Here is a 20,084-nt window from a genome sequence, read left to right on the forward strand (position 1 = left end):
GAAGGCCTCATCACAGCCTCGGCCTTGTCTCCTGCCGGGACCCATGTCCCCTGTGCCCTCTGTCCTGCTCTCCCTCCGTCCAGCTTCCCACTTCTTTCTGCCTCTCCCTCCCCTCCTCCCTTCCCTTCCTTCCCTCTTTCTTCTTCCCTTCAAGCATCCCTTTCTCAGCCTTGACCCACCCTAGGACCCAGAGCCTGAAGAGTCCCGAGAGCTGCAGCCCTTATCCCTCAGGAGCTCCCCGGGCTCTTTTCTTTCTCCCAGATGCCCAGGGCTGCTTCTCTGGCTTTGGTGAATCGAGGACCACTTATTCTGAGCTTTGTGATTCGCCTGCTCCAGCCGGTATATAACAGAGGTACTTGGTCTTTGTCAGCCTCTAGTACCTGGGGGCATCACCCCAGCTCCTTCCCCCATCCCGGGGGAACATCCTCTGATCACTGCCCCCCCAGCACCTCCCTCCCTGGAGCCCGCTGGACCATGATGGAGGCCTGGCCTGGCCCCCGTCCCACATACACACCTGGAATTTCCAAAGCCCCTCAGACTAGGTGACTTCCTTGCCAACACAAGGATGCTTCCCTGCAGCGTTCTGTCACATAAATTCTTCCAAGAATTCGTTGCCAGGGAAAAAAAAGTTCCCTGAAGAACTGGTATGTTTTCCTTTATTAGACAATAAGGGCCGCATACCATCCTGTTTTCCTTTCTTTTTCCCTTTCCTTACCAGGAGGTTCAGAGCTGCACTCGTGCTGATTACTGATGCAATCATCAACCCCATTTGCAGTTCTCTTCCTGCTGCCATTTGTCTAGTCTATTTTTGGACCTGTGTCCCCGTGTGCTCACCGTGAGTTCCCCCATTCTGGGGCAACAAGAAGGAGAAGGTGGTAAAGGGGGAATTTTGGTCTCATAAGTGGGTGGAGGGGATCTTGGCAAAGAGAGAAGTCGGTGACTGTCAGATCAACGCCGGCGAGTACAGCCACCCCTGGAGGTGGCTCTTAACCCATCCCTGGGAAAATCTTCATCCCAGTGGGTCCGGGTGGAGTCTGCAGTGAATGCTGACAGATTCCCCTCACCAGGCCCCAGAATCAACGGTTTGGAGGTACTTCTGCAACTTCCTCCTGTCTTCCCAGACTTCTAAACAGAACAATAAACAGGACAGAAACTTGCAGTCAGCAGGGAACGATTTCTTTTGGGGAAGGAAGCTCAGCCTCTCCTCAAGCCCCAAGGCAGACCAAGGGCTCTTTCTCCCCTTGGGGAGAAAGTCTGCTTCCCGTCAGCTTTGATTATTTTCTTCAGCAGGACTGCATGCAGTTACAGTGGAAGCTTCACCCCAAATGATAACTGGACACGAAAACCACTCTATCTGGGCTTATTCATCTGCACACCCCAAGGAAACTGGAGACGTAAAATCATTTTAAAGTTAAGTGTAAGTATGGCATTAGAGCCACTAACAGAACCAGAAAAAGGCTTCAAGTAAAGTGCAAAGTTTACGACCTGAACCTGTGGCCTCCACCAGCTCCATTACATCTGAGACGGACAGACATGCTTCAGGTCTCCAGACATCATGCCATCTCACTGATTTGTTGGGTAAGAGTGTGCGTTGGGTAAAGAGTCATCCTTAATTCCAGACTTGGCTTCGAACCGCTCGTAGGATTAAAGCCTCCATTGTCTGCAGCCCTGATCCTCAACCGCAGCATCTGCCAGTCGGCCCACTGTCAGCTACACGGAAGGACAGGCCCAGTGTCTGGTCACCAAATGGACCAGCATCTGAAACAATCTTATAAATAAACACGGGGGATAAGGCTCGCGTGCACACGTTTGCTGAGCGCGGGATCTCTCGGCCGGGAGGTGATGGTGCACCCCCACCCTCCCCACCTCCTCCACCCCCATCAGTGGCTGGAAAGCTTTGAAAGGTGCAAGAGGCGACCCATCAGGAGCGCCCTGGATGCCATCGCCCCGCCCAGGAGAGAGGTCCAGGCACAGGGGATAAGCTGAGAATTGACTCATGCCCGGCTTTCGCTTGTCTGCCTTTCTGGTGCAAATCAGGAACAGAATTTGGGGGGAGGCCTGCCTCTTCCCAGACTGCCCTGCCACCCTTAGTCCTTTGGCCCCTGCCCTGAATTCTTTTCAGATCCTTGCAGAGGCCAGGCTCTGGCCCGTGCTCCAGCTGGGTCTCATTTCCTCCACCTTGGCCTGTGGATTAGTCAGGGGTCAGCAGAGGAACAGAACCAACAAGACATACAGAGAAATATACAAGAGGAGATTTAGTCTACGGATTGGCTCACACGTTACAGAGGTTGCAAAGTCCCGTGACCGGTTGTCCACCAGCTGAAGGACCAAGAGGGCTGGCGGCGTCATTCGGCCCGAGTCCAAAGGCCTGAGAAGTGGGGGGCGGGGTTGATGGTTAAGTCCTGATCTGAGTTTGAAAGGCAGAGAACCATGAGTGATGTCTGCAGGCAGCAGAAGACGGATGTCTCAGCTCAAGCAGAGAGAGAGTGAGTTCACCCTTCCTCTGGCTTCTTGTTCTTTTCGGGTGCCTTGGGGTGGGGGGATGATGCCACCCACGCTGGAGCGGACCTCTGCTTTACTCAGTCTACTGGTTCAAACGCTAGTCTCTTCCGGAAACACCCTAACAGTCATCCCCAGAGATATTTCGCCTGCTATCTGGGCATCCCCTAGCCCAGTCACGCTGCTGCGTCAGATTAACACCACAGCCTATCTCCTCCTTCCTTCCTCCCGTCCCAGGCTGCAGGGCTTCTCCTGTCCCCCCAGGACTATGTTAGGGCCCCCTCAGTGCTCCCATGGTCTCTATCCTCCCCACCCCCATCTCTGTGGTGTGGCTCTCCCCTTGTGGGTCTCCCCTGGGTAGGGCCGAGTCAGTCTGAGCCACTGATACATCCCTTGTGCCCCTTAGATGGTCTGGCAATAGTGGACTCTCAAAAGTAATGCATGAAAGAATCTTTGTTTACTGAATACGGGCCTCCGACTGGACAGAGTCAATAGTTCACTCTGGAGCAGCTGGCAGGCAGAGTCCAGCGGCCCGGGGAGGGTGGGTCCTCCAAATCCAGGGAGCTGCCATCAGTTCTAACACTTGGGACTCTTGGGGCGGGGGTGGGGGTCTGTTTCCGTGAAGCAGCTGGGGTTCTAGGAAAACTAGAAACATGCGGATGGAATGTGATGGGCTCATTCATTTTCCAGGTTGGAGTTGCCCAGGCAACTGGACAGATATTCTGCCGCCTCCACAAAGGAAGAAGCTCCAGGCATCCCGACTCTGCAGTCTCTGTGGACCTCTAGGATTTGGCCCCCTGTTTCCCAGCACCCAGCACAGTGCCTGACCCGGGGTACCTGCTCAACAACGGTTGGCTGAATGAGTGTAGGAAGAAAAGAATGGGTTGACGGACAAAGACATTTTTTCTTGGAAAACTGAGAACGTAGCCCCAGCTGTGTATCTGGAGACCTTTATACTTAAATTGGAAGAAAACAACCCCAAAACCTCTTTTTAAATATATTCAAAGATAATTTCCCACGTCCAGTGTTTACTATCCCACATGAATACATGGAAACACTGTACAGCATCTTCACTTAAATGCCCATGAGGATGAGAAGGGTCCATGTGACGAAACACCTACCACCCGGCCATGAAAATGAGCCACACCCACGGGTAGCAACAAAGACAGAATCCACAACATGGAGAGAAGAAAGAGAACAGCAGAATCCCTCCATTTATGTTAATGTGTAAAACCTAGTAATGGGGGTGGACGGTGGGGCATCCAACCGCATCTTCTTTAAAAAGATCTGAAGCCAATATAATAAAATGCTCTCATCTACTGTGTGTTAAATGTTGTCACTGTTAAATCACTATTCATGTATTTTTATATTGCTCTCTGAAGTTTTTTGTATATTTGAAAGGTCCGTAATTTTTGGAAGCAACACTCTTCTCGATTTATCAGAAATCATTTAAGAACCAAGTGGTTTCTTCGTTTAGCCTTTGCTCTGGAACCGAGCAGAGTTATTCAGTTATTTTATTTGGATCGTGCAAAAATCACCCTCGGGAACAAGGATTTTTTTCTTTGAATTAAATTCTCCCAGTTTCCTGACTCCCCAAATCAGCCTCCCCCTAACCAATCAGGCTTCCCCTTAACCAATGCAAGTCCTTAATGGAACACAACAGTCTCCCCTGCTGTGAATACCCCACCTCTCACTCCTCCTTGGTCCTCCCCCTTGTCTCCTACTCAGCCTTCCTCAGACATCTGGGGTCCCCCATGGCCATTTCCAAATCAACAAACAATCGTTCACTTAATGATAACAATCGAGATATCTACACACTAGAAGCGATGGTTTTTAAATTTCAAGATGCATCAGAATCACCTAGAGCTTGTTGAAACAGATTCCCAGGCTCTACCCCCAGAACTTCTGATTCAGCAGGTCTGGGATAGAACCTGAGAACTTGCATTTCTAACAAGGTCTCGGGTGATGCTGACACTGCTAGTCTGGGTACCACACTCTGAGAAACGCTGTACTGGAGCATGCTGGAATCACATCTCTGTCTCACTCTGTGCTGCACATGCTAATAAGAGTGAATGACACGTCTCCTGTGAACAGGTCCGTCCCTTCCTGGTGCCTTCTGCCCCCAAATTTCATCATCACGACCATATCTGGCATCGATCTTTATCTTCATCCTTCTCAGCACAGAACAGATCTAATCCTGTTTATTTCCACTTAGCCTGGACCAAGCCAACTCTCAACCAGAAGAGAACATTCGAAACTAAGTAAACATTATGGTGTGAAGAATGAAGAGAAGAATGGGAAAGGAGATGAAAGGCCAAAGAAATGATAAGAAAGGAAAGAAGGAGAAAAACAAGGCCAGAGATTGGGAAATAGAAGGAAGTTGATGTTTTCCATTCCCACTGATGGTGGCCCTGGAGCTAGCAGATGTCCCTCTTCTCAGCCAGCAGAGAAAGAGCAGAGGGGCCGTTTTTCATTCCTGTCTGCAAATAATCACCTCTAACAACAATAAGAAACTGTCAGCATCAGAGAAGGAGAGCTTATGACAGGCAGGAATTCCCCCTTTTGAAAACTCGCAAATACAGAGGTCTGTTGTCACTGTCTTTTGTGAAGCCTTCAGATGTCCTCAGGACCTGCCCACCTTCTCCTGGAGGCCCACAGTCCCTGAGTCAGCCCCACAGCAACCTGGGCCCACAGGGCCTGTCCCCGCAAGAGCCCACATCCAGACACCCACGGAAGCAGGATGAGAAAGTGAGCTGACATTTTCCACTCTCAGGGGCTTTGGGCTTAAACACATCCATCCTTGAGTTGGGAAACGTATCCCTGGCAAACAGTACAAGGTGGGCGTGGAGGAGATGGGTGGGGCGGGGGGTGGGGCTTGGGCCTTTACCAAGGTCAACGCTGGGAGAGGGGGAGGGAGGAGCCATCCATTCCAGAATTCCCCTCCCTCCCAAGTGCATGGGAACCCCCGGGACCGCTCCCCCAGATTCTCAGGTGCAGTCGGCCAACCCTGCGTATTCGCGAATATGGAACTTGTGGATACGGAGGGCCGACTGCACTATGCCATTTAATATAAAGGATTGGAGCATCCCCATATTTTTGTATCCACAGGGGGCGGGGGGGGGGCGGTCCTGGGAATAATGCCCTGCGGATACCAAGGGACCACTCTGATCGGCCTGGAGTGGAGTCTGGTTGCCAAAAATGTCCACAGGTGACCCTAAAAGGCAGACTTGAGTCTCACGGTTCTAGAGTTGAGTCCAGCCCATCACCCTCCCCCTGTAGGAGAGGAAACTGAGTCTCAGAGAGGCTAAGTGACCTACCTCAGGTCACATAACAAGTTAGGAGCAGAAGAAGGGTGAGAACTCCGATGTCCTGACGAATGTCCGCAAGTGGGGAGAAAATGTCTTCTACGAGCTGGAGGTTAGAGCTAGGCAGCCATCCTCTCCCATGTCAGCTTCCACCGGGAGGACTGCCCCCAACAGTCACCTAGGGACACCTAGGGAATAAACCTCAGAGCTAGACAGGAACAGAATCCAGGTCTCCTGTGTACATTTCCCTGTGGGGCTCTGTCCACATGCTGCTGAAAGGAGCCCGGAATGTTCCTATCCTGTCAACTGGGCTCCTGGGAGGCCTGACGCCTTCAGGCTGCTGGCTGTTGAGCCCTCTGCAGGAAGTTACACTGTGTTTGGCCGGTGCCTGGGACACGGGATTCCTCCCTCGTGTATCTTTTATTTTTTTTTTAAACATCTTTATTGGAGTATACCTCTTGTATCTTTTTTTCTTTTTTCTTTTTGGCAGCCCCATGCAGCTTGCGGGATCTTAGTTCCCCGACCAGGAATTGAACCCGTGCCCCTGGCAATGAAAGCACGGAGTCCTAACCACTGGACCCCCAGGGAATTCCCACCTCATGGTATCTTCACCCCTCAGAGGGAGCGTGTGTGTCACTTTAGATGGTGGCATGGAAAAATGACACGGGGGGCATAAGCAAGAGTAGGAAATGAATCAGAAACAGAAAAATAGTGCAGGGCAACTGTGGTTTACTGAGTGTCCTCCCTGTCAGGCACTGAGCTTTTAGCATATGATCCCGGACAACCCGTGAAAACCCTCTGGCACGCAGCCCACTAGACAGACGTGGCCATGAGCCAGTGCAGGCACTGCTGGGGAGAGACTGTGACAGGGTTGGGGAGATGGGAGCTGGAAGGCCAGGCCTTACTTGCATTTGATTTGCTGAGCACACCAAGCCAGACCTGGACCAAAGCAGGCTGGGAAACTCCCAAGATGTCGGAGAACAAGGCAGGTTTTCCAAAAGGAGGAGACGCCATTGCCCCCATTTTGCAGGATGACCCTCAGAGCTTAGAAAAGAGCGAACTGAGGTGACTGGGCACAATGTGCTGGGTGAGTCTGACTGTCCACTCTGAGCAACCCCAGGACGTGGAAAGAAAAGGAAACTGTGAGGGCAGAACGCCAGCTGGTTGAAGCCCTACTTTTCTCATCTGTACACGGGCTGATGTAGGATTAGGTGAGAATAACACAACCCAGCTTCCTGGTCTGGCGCTCAGCATGCAGCGAGCGGTCCACAGACAGTAGCTATTGCCATGGGTCCTGGTTTTAGTAGCTATTGCCATGGGTCCTGGTTATATTATGAGCGTCTAGAGACTGCTTTTCCTTCCTTTAGTCTCTTAAACAATCATGCTAAACCCTAGAAACAGAAGCAGAAATGGAGTGGATGAGAGCTGGTCAGAATCCTGCAATGTCATTTTCATGAAAATGCAGCTGAATGTCATCCCCAGGACAGCTTCTCATCCGCATAAATGAGCTGATGCTACATCTCTGTCTTTTAAACACTTCACAGGTTCCACTGGAGCCTTCACAGGAGGGCCCACATGGCCTGTTACTAAGGACACCACCTACTCTGTTTTATTGAATGTCAGGATTAAGTGGCTGGAATCAGCGTGTGCCCCTCGGACGCCTCCCACAGGGTCAGTGTGGGGTGGCAGGAGAAAGTGCCCAGTTCATTCATCACCTGCTCATTCATTCATTCATTTACTGAACACCACCTCCGTACCAGGCACTGATTCAGGTGCTAGGAAGAATAACACGCTAGTGAGGGGAAGAGATTACAGACAAGAAACCGTCAGGGGCGCCGATGAAGGTTAGGCAGGGTGCGAGGCGGAGAGCAATGGTGTGGAATGGGAAGCCTGTCTGGAGAGTGACCGCTGAGAGCTAAGGGATCAGAGGACCAGGGACGCCTGGCTGAGCACTCCAGGCAGAGGGAGAGGCAGGGGCCCCCTCTTTAGTCAGCGTGGGTCTCAGCAATTAACTAACCAAATTTAACGTGGCCAGCCTGAATGCAGCGCACTATCCCAGCCCTCTAGGGTGGGCAGACCCTTGTCACATTTATGGGGTCTTCGTTTTCTGTACCTCCTCCCCTTCCCTCCAGCTCTGCCCCGTCCCCCATGACACAAAGCAGAGGTGAGATAGGAAGCACTTGGGCCCAGGAGCGCCCCCTCTCCCAACGTTGGCTGCTCTGCTTGGAACCATTAGAGAATGGGGAGTAGCCTTCTCTTTCCTCATCTGTAAAATGGGGACGATCCCTGCTTCACAGGGTTGTTCAGAGATTCACAGGAGACACAGCAGAGGAGACACTGTGTAAAATGTGAGAAGCCACCCAAGCCCAGCACAGCTGGAATCGGGGCAGCGCGGAAAACTGGCTGTCTCTGTAACCTTTGCTGTCATGGCTCTTTCCTTTCAGACAGGAGGCATCCCTAAAGCTTCCTCCCATACTTTCCTTAAAACCTGTTGCATGCAACTCACAGAATTCGGAATCAAGGCTAATTCGTCTTCTCCTCTGCCAGTGAGGGCTCTGCTTTTAAGAGAAAATCAAACGTTAAGCCAAAGAAATGGCTCTCTAACAGCGGACATTGCAGCCATCACCTGACAGATCCCCCGAGGGAATGTTTTCCAGGGGAAAGACTTCCCTGACTTTTATTTATTTATTTAAAATAATTTTTTAAAATTTATTTTTGGCTGCGTTGGGTCTTCGTGGCTGCACGCGGGCTTTCTCTAGTTGCAGTAAGCAGGGGCTACTCTTCGTGGCGGTGCATGGGCTTCTCTTGTTGCGGAGCACGGGCTCTAGGCACATGGGCTTCAGTAGTTGTGGTGCGTGGGCTCAGTAGTTGTGGCTCATGGGCTTAGCTGCTCCACGGCATGTGGGATCTTCCCGGACCAGGGCTCGAACCCGTGTCCCCTGCATTGGCAGGTGGATTCTTAAGCACTGCGCCACCAGGGAAGTCCCTCTCTGGCTTTTAGAGCATCTCAGGCTGTCCCTGCCCATTCTACAGAGAGGTTCTCCATCCTCCCCTCCCTGACCCCAGCACCTGGTTGGGTGTTGGTTCAAAGCATCCCTTAGAGGCTGACCAGTAAAGGAGGGGACATTGGTTTGCCTTTGGCACCCTTCCCAGCCCCAGCCAGGGCTCCACCCATCAGACTCTCCCTTTTCTGTCTCTGCATCATGTGGTCACTGGATACCTAGCTGTTCCTACCGAGAGGCCAGGGTTTCCCAGAGGCCGGGTGGTACAGTGTTAGCTTGGGCAATAGATAGGCTCTACCTCCCTGAGCAAATGCTGCATCTGCCTCTTTTCCTCACCTAAGAAATTGGAAGAATGTCCCCTTGCCTTTTCGGGTGGTCATCTACCCTCATCTCAGCATCACAGAGGCTGTTCTACGTGCTTCACACGCTAGTCATCGCTCCCAGCAAGCGACAAAGTGGATTCCACCACTATCCCTGCCTCACAGGCAGGGAGACGGGGCCCAGGGAGGATAAGAGGTGAGGGTGGGATTTGAACCGGTGAGGTACACTTGCAGAAGCCAAGATGCTCACACAGCCCTCACACAGCCCTCTGCAAGGCCGCTCAGGGACGCGCGTTTCTGGCTTGCCCGTCCACACAGCTGCCTCTCTCCTCCAGCGCACCCAGATGAGGCCGCCTGCGCCCATTCGCTCCTAGCAGGAGGCACAGCCAGCTCCCTGGGCCCTCCTAAGGAGGTTTCTGGAACCGGACTTTGATGGTAGGAAGACAAGAAAAGGAACCAAGGGGAGGAGGTGACAGCTAATTTTGGAGCAACGAGACTCGCTCTGTCCTCAAATCCCCAATGTAGGGTGGCTGCCAGGTGTCCCCGGAGACCTGTGTTCTTACTGCTCAGCTGACAAGCCCCTTTCCCTCCTCGGCCTTGGCGCCCTCCTCTGCAAACCAGGGGTCTATGCTGGGTGTTCTCAAAGGCCCACCGGCTCTAACATAACTTCAGCGTCCTACTGGGGAGGGGAGATGACGGACCTCACAAAGATGGTCTGTAAAAAATGTCCAGCTGGTTACACCAACACCTCTCACCCTGTGGATTGATAAGAGTAAGAGATTGGAAAGCCCTAAGATCTCATGAGGACATAAAGCAGCCTTTTGTTTTGTTTTGTTTTTGTTTTTTTTTTGTGGTACGCGGGCCTCTCACTGTTGTGGCCTCTCCCGTTGCGGAGCACAGGCTCCGGACGCGCAGGCTCAGCGGCCATGGCTCACGGGCCCAGCCGCTCCGCGGCATGTGGGATCTTCCCGGACCAGGGCACGAACCCACGTCCCCTGCATCAGCAGGTGGACTCTCAACCACTGCACCACCAGGGAAGCCCAAAGCGGCCTTTTCGCGTAGGGCCCTTTCTTTCACCAGATACACCTTCCAAAGTAGAGCCTCTTTTCTCATTTAAAAAGTGCCTGGATGATTTTAGCCACGTATCTCAGCAAAGACGCCTTAGTATCTTTAGGATCTCAGCAAAAGCTCTCTAGATGTTTCCAGAGAGAGGAAATTCCCAAAGAATTCTGTCCCCAATTCTATATGTCAGGGGGCATCAGCATGGGATGAAAAGAAATGGGTCACTAGGGCTTCCCCGGTGGTGCAGTGGTTGAGAGTCCGCCTGCCGACGCAGGGGACATGGGTTCGTGCCCCGGTTTGGGAAGATCCCACATGCCATGGAGCGGCTGGGCCCGTGAGCCATGGCCGCTGAGCCTGCGCGTCCGGAGCCTGTGCTCCGCAACGGGAGAGGCCACAACAGTGAGAGGCCCGCGTACCGCCAAAAAAAAAAAAAAAAAGGGTCACTAGTGAGCTGTACAGTGACAAGGGAGGGCTGACTGTGGCCCAGACTCCCTTGTCCCTGGTCATGGTGTCTGGTGAGCAGATGGGCGGAGCGGCCCAAGGCCTGAGAGTCTGGAGGCGGGGACTCCATGGACTCAGTGAAGCAGATGGGCCGAGAGGGGAGCAGGCCACTGTGTCAAAAGGGGCCTGGCCTGTCTGTGGATGGGAGATATCAGGACACTTGGTGTAGACTGTCTATAAGTAAGTCATTTGTGAACCCACTTACTTTTCTATTAATTTGTTTGCTTATTGGCTCAGAGGGAGAGACCAGCATCTTGGTTTCTCACGTTTTTGACCAGCATATAAAATACTCTTTGTGAGGCAGTGAGGAGTTTTGTGGCTCTTTTCAACTTTGCAAACCCAAGTACATTCTTTTAAGTAAACTCTTTATTGAAGCGAAACATGCAGAGAGAAAAGTGCACGAATGATAAGCATAAGAGCTCGACAGATGTTCACAGTGTCCAAACCTATGAAATCACTGCCCAGTTCAAGAAACAGGACATTAGCTGCACCTCAGCACCCCTTGTGCCTCTTTCCAGTTACATCCCCACATAACTACCGTCTGGACTTCAATCTTCATCAGCTTTGTCTGTTCTTGAACCTGGAGTACGTAGAGCCATTCAACCCTCTTGGTTGTCTTGGTTCTCTCACTGGGCGTGAAGATCTCAGTTCTGTGTTACCGTGTGCTGCGTTCGATTGCTCAGTTTCACTGTTAAGGACGCCACAATACATTAATCCATTCCACTGTTGTTTCCAGTCTTTGGCTACTATAACTGGACGGTTACGAGCAGCTCTGTACATGCCTTCAGTGTTAATAAGTATGTGTTTCAGTTGGGTGTATACAGAGGGGTAGAAATGCTGAGCCATGGGGGTATTACAACACTCAGCACTCAGTACTGCCAAACAATTTTCCAGAGTCATGGTACCACTTCACGCCCCCACTAGCCAGCGGATGGCAGGTGTATTTGCCCCATATCCTCGCTAGCACTTAGGTTATTAGTCTGTTCATTTTCAGCCACTCTGGCAGGCGTGTAGATGTGTCTCCTTGGGATTTCACTGTGCACTCTGCTTCTCACGTTTACTGGTAAACTATATCCCTTCTTTGTGAAGTGCCTATCCAAGTCTTTGGCTCATTTTTTTCTATTGGGTTATTAATGATTTATGGAAATTTTTAATGTATTCTGGATACAAGTCTCTTATCAGTTTTATGATCTGCAAATATCTTCTCCCACTCTGTGGCTTGCCTTTTCACTCTCTTAATGGTTGCTTCTTGCAGTGTTTCCAGAGTTTATCATTGTCCCTAACTGAGAGGAGAGAAGAGAGGGATGACTTTATGCTACGCTGTCTGGAGCAAAAGTCCTTTCAATAACTTTTCAATGAAAGAATGCATTGACTGAAGCACTGATGAGTCCATCTTGAATACAATTCATTGACCTAAATATAGCCAGGCTATAAAAAGGAAACAAATCCCAGACTCTTAGAATTGGTAGGCTCTTAGGCTGTAGCCTACCGTCCTTCACAAAGGAGACCTTTCCATAGAGCGCCCACCCCTCACGTATGGACCTCCACCATACCATGGGATTGTGGGAATTATTCAACTAGTGGCCTCTTTGTTGCACTCTGGGCAGAGATATTCAAGGAAAACTTCATGGATCCATCGTACAGAGCTAGGGAGAAAGAAGCAGAGTAGCCAATTTTAATTTCTGTAACTAGTATATTTCAGGACAATGCATGAACACCCAGTAAAGACGAATGTTTATTGTGGATGAAAAGGGCACACGCGGAGAAGAGAGAAAGCAAAACAAGTGAGCTTTTCAAACATACAATTTCACTCCTTCTCAACTCAAAAAAGGAGGCAGAAACCTGCTGTCCAAAGCAGGAAACACCAGCTGACAAACTGCCCACTTGGCACCCGTGAGCCCCAGCTGGCCCTATGACCCCACTCCTATTTTAAGTCCATGACGTACAGTCAAGCTTTCCTTTTCTGCACCTGAAAGAATGACTTCAGTCCAGACTGAGTCCTTGCTAGAAGGGATGGAGTTATTTTTAGACCTGGGCCCGTAGTTGGCCTCAGTCTAATCACTGAATCCTTCAAGGGAATGGAAAGCTGACTTTCTGAGTAACATCCTACCTGGTGTCCTACTAGAGGGAACCTTATTTCTCAGACAGTTTGTTAGTTTGGAGCCAGTTGCCACCGCCAAGGATGACTCTTGGCTCTCCCACTGCACGTCAAAGACTGCACTCTGAGCCTCCCACAACAGATTATACCCACCTTTCCAGTGGAAGTGAGCCCCAGGCCAAGCTGTTCTTTCCCTCACTGGCTTACTTTCTCTGGGAAGCATGAGAACACAGCCACATCCTGGGGGTCCAAATCTGGATTCTACGGCTCACAAGCTGTGTCTTTGGGCAGATTACTTCTTGGGGACTAGTTTCCCAATCTACATAAATTAGACGAATAACTCATGGTTATAAGGATTAAGTGAAATGTTGTAAGTAAAAAGCAATCCATGGTGCTGGTGCTAGGGAGTGCTCAAAAATTTTTAGCTGCTGTTATTATCATTATCATCATTATTATTAAAGTGCTCAAAGCACTTTTATTTGTTGTTTCGTCCTGTCTTAACAAGAATCTTATGAGAGAGGGGTTATTGTCACCATGTTATAAATAAACCATTTATAACCATTCTGCAGTGAAGCTCAGAATGGATGTGTGAGTTGACAAGTCACAGGGCCACTGAGCAGGAGAATTGAGTTTTCTTGGCTCCAGTGACAGTCCTGGGGGCAGCACAGCAGACAGTGCAGGATCACCTACAACAGCAGCAAGTAGTAGTAATACCTGCAGCAAGTACACTGCTCAGTTGTCTGTACATTGCTCTCACTTAATACTCACAACGACTATAGGCTCTTGTTTCTGCCATAACCTCCATTTCAGATGAGGGGACCAAAGTTCAGAGAGGTCAAGGAAGGTGCCCAGGGGTACACAGCTGGGAATGGTGGAGTTGGGGTGTCCACCTGGTCTACCACGCCCAAGCTGTGCTCTCAGCCCCTGTGCTTCTGTCTGCTGCAGCAACACCCTCAGAACAAGTGGAAGCACTTGCTTGATCAATGCAGTCAGTGAAAGGAGGACAGCTTATTCTTCTATGTGGACAATCATGTTGCCTGCAACAAAAGATAGTTTTAGTTTTATTTCTTCTTTTCCAATTCGTATGACTTTTATTTCTTTTTCCTGCCTTATAGCAGTGGCTAGAACCTCCAGTACTGTATTAAATAAGAATGATGACAGCAAACATCCTTGCTTTATTCCAGAACTTAGAGTGAATGCACTAAGTCTTTCACCATTAAATACAAAGTTTGATGTAGGGTTTATGAGGTTGAAATAGTTCCCCTCTGTTCCTAGTGTACTGAGAGGGTTTTTTTTTTTTTTTCATCATTAATGGGTATCTAATTTTGTCAAATGATTTTTCTGCATCAATTGACATGATTATATGCTTTTTCTTCTTTGATCTGTTGATACGGTGGACTATATTGACTGATCAAATAGTGAATCTATCTTACATACCTGGCATTAATCCTTCTTGGTCATGGTGTCATGTTCTTTTATAACTTGCTGTATTTGATTAAAGTTGGTTGATAATTTTTCATCTAAGTGCTTGACAGATCTTGGTCTTTAGCTTTTCTTTTTTTTTTTTTTAACTGCCTCTGGTTGGTTTTGGTGTCAGAAATGATGACCACATAAAAAGAATCCCCTCTCCTATCTTCTGAAAGAGACTGTGTACAATTGGCAGTAATTGCTCTTTAATAACTGTTCGGTAAAATTTTCCAGGGAAAGCATCTGGGCCTGAAGATTATTTTGGGGGAGTATTTTAACTACATACTCAATTTCTTTAATAGTTACAGAGCTGAATAAATTATCTATTTAATCTTGGCTGAGTTTTGGCAGTTTGTGGTTTTTGAGGAATTGGCCCATTTCTTCTAAATTGTTGAATTTATAAGCATAAAATTGTTTGTCATATTTTCCTATTATCATTTTAATGGCTACAGAATTTGTTGTGGTATCTCATTTCATTCCTGATACTGGTGATTTGTGTCTTCTCTCTTTTTTTTATCGTTGCCAATCTTGCTAGAGGTTATTAATTTTACTGATGTTTTTCTGAAGACCATCTTTATGTTCCCGTTATTTTTTCTATTATTTTCCAGCTTTCAGTTTTATTGATGTTCTCTCCTTAGTATTTCCTTCCTTTCGTTTGCTTTGAGTTTAGTTTGCTCTTTTTAAATTTTTTGAAGTCGGAACTTAGATTAGTTATTTGAGATAACTGCTTTCCAGTGTAAGCATTTAGCGCCATAAATTTCCCTTTCAGCATTGCTTTAGCTGCATCTCACAAATTTTAATATATTTATCTTCATTTTCTTTCTTTCTATGTACTTTTAAAATTTCCTTTGAGATCACCCCTTTCACCCATAAATTATTTAGTTTATTGTTGAGTTTCCAGGAGTTTGGAGATTTTCCTGGTTTTGATTTCTACTCTAATTCCATTATGGCCAGACTCTATATGATTTCGATTCTTTCGAATTTGTTAAAGTTTGGATGTGGTCTATCTTGGCAAATGTTCCATGGGCCCTTTAAACGCTGTTGCTGGACAGAGCATTTTATAAATGTCAATTAGATCCTTTCAGTTGATGGTATTGTTGAATTCTTCTATATTTTTTCTTTTCTATATTTTTGCTGATTTTCTCTTTAGTAGCCCTATAAGTCCTGAGTGGGAGGTGAATGGGGAATTTAAGCTCCCAACAACAGTAGTGGATTTATCTCGTTCTTCTTTCAGCTGTCTTAGTTTTTGCTTCATATATTGTGAAATATGTTGTTGTTTGGTTCACAGGATGGCTGTATCTTCTTTGTGGATTAATCCTATATGTCAACATGTAATCTCCCTCTTTGCCCATGGTAACTTTCTTTGCTCTGAAGTCTACTTCGATGTTAACATAGCCCCTTCCTTTTGATTAATGCTTGCATGGTATATGTTTTTCCTTTCTTTTGCTTTCAGTCTACCTATGTCACTGAATTTGAAGTGGGTTTCTTGTAAATAACATCTAGTCGGGTCGTGCTTTTTGATCCATTCTGCCAATCTCTACCTTTTAATTGGTGTACTTAGACCATTTGTATTTAAGGTAATTACTGATCTATTAGGACTAAGTCTGACTTTTTTTTTTTTTTTTTGCGGTACGCAGGCCTCTCACTGTTGTGGCCTCTCCCGTTGCGGAGCACAGGCTCCTGACGTGCAGGCTCAGCGGCCATGGCTCACAGGCCCAGCCGCTCCGCGGCATGTGGGATCTTCCCGGACCGGGGCACGAACCCACGTCCCCTGCATTGTCAGGTGGACTCTCAGCCACTGCGCCACCTGGGAAGCCCCAAGTCTGACATTTTATTATTTGTTTTCTGTTTGTTCCTTCTGTTTATCATTCTTCTGTTTCTTTTTTATTGACTTCCTCTGGGTTACTTGAACGTTTTTAGAGTTCTTTTTTGCTTTAATTATATTTTCAGTATATCTCTCCATACAGTTTTCTTAGTGATCATTTTGTATGGAGACTGTTGCTGGGAAACCTTTGAGAATGAGGAAGAAGCTGCTGGTGGGCCTGGGTCTCCTTATGCCACTGCGTAGAGGCCAAGGAGACGTATGGTTTCAACTGCTGCTGCAGCTGTGGGTGATTCAGACCACCTGATGGTATCTCAGTTTGGACCAGGAGCCAGAAGTGTCCAGGGCTTTGCTGCTGCCAGTGGACTGGATTGTCTGCAAGGACCCTAGGTCCTTGCAGACAATCCAAAGGAGGCTGGAACTTCTTACTGGGTCTCTGTTGTGCTTTCCTTCTCCTGGACTTTGGCCAGAAAGATTAGGATATTCTTGGGGTTTTTTGTTTGTTTTGCCTGAGCCTGTTGGTGATTCCAGGTGGCAATCCTCTCCTGTGCCCTGTTCAGGGTACATGGAAGATAAAAAAGCTCAGGGAACTCAAAAAGTTGTTGTTTCTCAAGTCTTGAGGATTCTTGCCAGTCTACCTTCTTCTTTTCCAACTTTCAGAGTTCTTTTATCATTGTCTATTGAATAGCTTCCAGAGTTTTTAGTTGTATTTAGAGAAACAGAGTAGGGAAAGTGAATCTACACCATCTTGTTCCAGAACCAGATGCCAAAACAGCTTATTTTTTAAATGTTTCAGACATATTTTCTTTCCTGGTTGATTTTCCAGAAAGCAGACAAAAATACTGTCAGTGGTGCTTCCTATGATCAGAACTCCACCCTCTGCTTTCTTGGAAGAGATCAATTGCATTATTCAACGTTTCTCTGAGCCTACTCTGTATTCAGTCCACAGGATATTAATTCCTTTGGAAAACCCAAACAGGTTATCACTTCTTTCCTGGATCGAAAGTTGGTTCATAATGTAAACACTTGTCTGTAACACCGAAAACGGCTTTTCTCTGAGTTCTCCCCGTTCCTCACCCAGTGTCTTGAAGGAAGAGGTTTTCCTTTGGAGCCGAAGGCTACGACTACGTTTATCTAGAAACAGATTACCATGGAACTACTGGAGTTTTCTTAATTACAAATGTTTAGCTGCACCAGTAAAGACCTCGTATCTGTGTTTTACTTGTTTCTCATCTTGGGCCTTTGCCTGACAATATTGGATGGGCTTTTGGCCCAGTGACCTGCGGGAATGTGCAGTATTAAAACCTGGAGTTAATGTTTTGAATTTACCACAGACACAGTAGCCAGTACACTATGCCAGCGGATCGAGCTTTCCCCTCATCAAAAAAACTAAAAAATAAAAATACTGCTTTCTATACCCTCACCATAGAGATAATCTTCTGGTTTCTCTTAAGTAACCAGAGAGTAGAGAAAAAAAAAAAAATCCAATTTGCTGAATATCTTATACCTTGAAGACACAGTTTAGGAAAAAGTACACTGGATTTAACATGATTTATACCACTCTTTTCTTGTGCCATATATTACTCTTCCCAAGATTTTGAAAACAATTATAAAATGAATTAAAATATGTGGCAAAACTTGTGAGTTTACATGATTTTAGGCTTACATCAGTACAGTGATTCATACAGTGTGGTAAATAAAAGCAGCTTTTAAAATGGAATGTCTGTCCTTAAGTTGAAATTGAATGTTCACGTGTGAAGTAACACATTTTATATTTTCTTTTCTGAATTCCCCTTATCTGCCCTGACCATCTTTAGAAATAGTTTTTCAAAACATATGCCATTTTCTGGCACTACAGGAAAAGTTTACTGCTTGAGTACAGGGTTAAAAAGAAGCCAGTAAATTCACATGCTCTACCTGATATGGGCACTGCTCGCTCCAAATTTTCAAAAGACCCAGAGAAATCATGTACACACAGCTAACCAGCATATGGAAACCGCTTTTATAAATTTTTTGAAATTATTTTTAAAATCTGTGTTGAAGCACATTTAATTTCTTTTAATTTGTAAAAGAGGGGCAATTTGAGTGATTTCAATTTACAAATGAAGGGAAGAGTCCCAGAGACATCTGTAACCTCAGCAGAAAATGCGAACATAAAAGTTTACACAAAACCTCTGTTTCCCGTAGACATGTGTCAAGTGAGCATTTTATGTCAATCTCCCCACAAAGTATTTGCCCTCTACACTGATAAGGCAAAAAAAGACAAAAGCAAAATAAAAATATGAAAAAAAGTGACTGTCTTTGACTACCTTCAACAAATCTAATGTTAAAGAATAAAATAATAATAATAAACAAATCAGCTCACAGAGAAAACTGCTCTTCCTCTGGTTCCTGTTGAAGTGAGGCTCCTTTTTTATTTTTTATTTTGGGAAACCTGCAAATGAAGGCTTCCTTGAAAATGGATGAATTCTGTAGAGTTTCCAGACTCAGAAGATAAACAAAGCAGTCAAATTCTCTCCCCTCCCAACCCCTACCCTGTAAATACCCTCAGGCCACAGTCTGGGCCTCCCTCTGCTCCAGTGTCTACCAGGGGGCTGGGGGCTGGGAAGGCCAGTGAGGCAAGGGTGAGGCTATGGAGAAGGGGGAAGGGAGGGGGAGAAACGGAGAGCCAGGGGAGGTGTGCTCAAGGGGTGAACTCCAGCTGCCGCCGGTTGACAAGATCACATACATGCCCGCACACACAAAATGTACACAGTGGAACTGGTAGAGAGAACTGTTAAAAAAAAAAAAAAAAGAAAGAAAGAAACGAAAGAAAGAAAAAGTACTGCTACATCAGCTAAAACTCAGTCATGTTCTTTCCTGGTTTGATGTCAGCTCGAAGGACTGGCTTGGAATTGCCCGCAGCGATATTGGGCCCCTGCCCACACAGCAGGCAGACAGCTTTCCCAGCCAGCAACAGGCTTTTAATAAAACAGAATGCTGTCCCATTACTAAGGCCACTGACAACTGTCCTGAGAATGGGCCCCAGTCCAGAAGAACTCCCTCCCCCAAAGCAGCAGCCCTGTTCCTTATCGGGAACGCCCACTCTGGGGCTGCTGGCCCAGGAGAAAGGCCCGTCTCCCAGGAACTTGCTGAGTGAATGTTTGCAGGCGGACACCCCAGATCCTGCAGCTGCCTGCTTCTGCAGGGTCCTCACCACCCTAGAGCATGCTGCCCTGCTAATTCTAGGAGTGCAGTTTGGCTTTTATGAAGGCTCCGACCTTGACAGTCAAACGGGATGGGTTTAAAAATAAGGAGCTGGCTTTCACAGGAAGGTTGAAGACCTTTTGTCCCCCTCTTTCCACAGCAAGCTCTCATGAATCATGCCAGGTCTGGATCTGGACCCGATTTCCCATCTCAAGCGTAAGGAACTTTAACACTTTGGGAAGGGTCACCGGGCTATTTGTTTTCTCCCCACTTGGAATGAATTGGAGTATATTCCGTTGGGGACAGTAGTTTCTGAAGTTTTCAGCTGCAGTCTGATAAAACAACCCCACTTAATGGGTGAGCTCCCAGGGCCGGCACCGCCTGGACTGCCCTAGGGCATCGGAACTGTGATCCTGAAAGATCTCCATGAATATTGCCCCTAGCCCCACAGGCATCCACAGGGTCCTGCTGCATTGCACAGAAGTGGCTGAGCCTAGAAACCACGCCATGCAACCAGCAAGGAGACTTTGATGACCTCATATAGACTGAACTCCAACCTGAAGTCATTGTCATTGTTAGGAAAGGTGTGACAACCTAGATTCTATCCCCAAATCTGCCCTGGCTTCCTATATAGCTTTAGGCAACTTAATATGTGTGTAACTCAGTTTTCCTCATTTGTAAAATGCAGAGCAGGTTGTCGGAGGAGAGCGAATCATCAGATCATAGGCTGGTACTTTCCTTTACCACGCCCATGCAGGCATTGTGAATCCCTCACAGCACCTTTCAGTGTCCAGATGTGAAACCCAGTCAGCCATAACCAAT

General features: G+C 47.6%; 2 long non-coding RNA genes across 16 annotated transcripts in view; both read right to left on the minus strand.

Moving 5' to 3' along the window:
* Positions 1-3,679: 3,679 nt before the first annotated feature.
* LOC137205939 (uncharacterized) lies at positions 3,680-9,965 on the minus strand. The gene is made up of 2 exons (XR_010934379.1): positions 6,710-9,965; positions 3,680-5,992 (listed from the first exon to the last, which is right to left on the minus strand). It is a non-coding gene; the product is annotated as an uncharacterized lncRNA (long non-coding RNA).
* A 1,072-nt stretch (positions 9,966-11,037) lies between these two features.
* The window catches only part of LOC137205937 (uncharacterized), a 137,072-nt gene continuing 128,025 nt past the window's right edge, over positions 11,038-20,084 (minus strand). For 4 of the 15 annotated variants that reach the window (XR_010934364.1, XR_010934367.1, XR_010934363.1 and 1 more), the window contains 3 exons: positions 13,556-13,824; positions 12,941-13,106; positions 11,038-12,335 (listed from right to left, as the gene is read on the minus strand). This is a non-coding gene — a long non-coding RNA (uncharacterized lncRNA). Of the gene's footprint in view, positions 12,336-12,940; positions 13,107-13,555; positions 13,825-18,441; positions 18,511-20,084 lie in introns of all 15 variants that reach the window. The other 11 variants (XR_010934369.1, XR_010934368.1, XR_010934375.1 and 8 more) reach the window with 6 other exon arrangements.

This window comes from Pseudorca crassidens, chromosome 14, assembly GCF_039906515.1.
Source record: "Pseudorca crassidens isolate mPseCra1 chromosome 14, mPseCra1.hap1, whole genome shotgun sequence".
In the NCBI taxonomy this organism is placed as follows: domain Eukaryota; kingdom Metazoa; phylum Chordata; class Mammalia; order Artiodactyla; family Delphinidae; genus Pseudorca; species Pseudorca crassidens.